Below are 925 nucleotides of genomic sequence, written 5' to 3'. Positions count from 1 at the left end.
ACCATGCCCAGCTAATTTTTGTGGTTTTAGTAGAGACGGACTTTCACCATCTTAGCCAGGATGGTCTTGAACTCCCCACCTAGTGATCCACCTGCCTTGGCCTCCCAAAGTGCTGGGATTACAGGTGTGAGCCACTGTGCCTGGCCCATTTTATTTTTTTTTGAGATGTGACCCAGGCTGGAGTGTGGTGGTGCAATCTTGGCTTACTGCAACCTCTGCCTCCCAGGTTCAAGCCAATTCTCCTGTCTCAGCCTCCCAAGTAGCTGGGATTACAGGCATGTACCCACCAGGTCCTGCTAATTTTTGTGTTTTTAGTAGAGACAGGGAATCAACATGTTGGCCAGGCCACTTTTGAACCCCTGACCTCAGGTGATTTACTTGCCTCGGCCTCCCGAAGTGCTGGGATTATAGGAGTCAGCCACCACACCTGACCTATTCAGTGGTTTTTAGAATACTCACAAGATTGTGCAACTGTCACCACTATCTAATTCCCAGAACAGTTTTGTCACCCTGGAAAGAAATCCAGTACTCTTTAGTAGTCACTCCCTTTTCCCTTCCCCAGCACCCCTAGCTCCTGGCAACCATGAGTCTACTTTCTATTTCTGTGGATTTGCTTATTCTGGACATTCGTATGAAAAGGATCATACAATACATGGCCTTTGTGACTGGCCTCTTAATGTACTACTGAATAGATTGTTGCTTGGAGCAGGGTCAAGGTCAAAGTGAATTAGGTTGGTGATTAGGGTCAGGTTGAGGTCAGACCAGGGTCAAGGTCCACAGAGAGGAAGAGCCAGGTGAGACCCCTGCAGGGGTCCTGCTGGAGCTAGCCTGTACCTCATACTCCTGCTTGAAGCCGTAGTCTTTGGCTGTCTTCATCTTGTTGATGTACTGCATGTATCCCTACTTCATTCTTTTTTTTTTTTTT

This window comes from Cebus imitator, unplaced genomic scaffold, assembly GCF_001604975.1.
Source record: "Cebus imitator isolate Cc_AM_T3 unplaced genomic scaffold, Cebus_imitator-1.0 Scaffold831, whole genome shotgun sequence".
Classification (NCBI taxonomy): Eukaryota; Metazoa; Chordata; class Mammalia; order Primates; family Cebidae; genus Cebus; species Cebus imitator.
Note: the sequence above shows the minus strand (reverse complement) of the source record.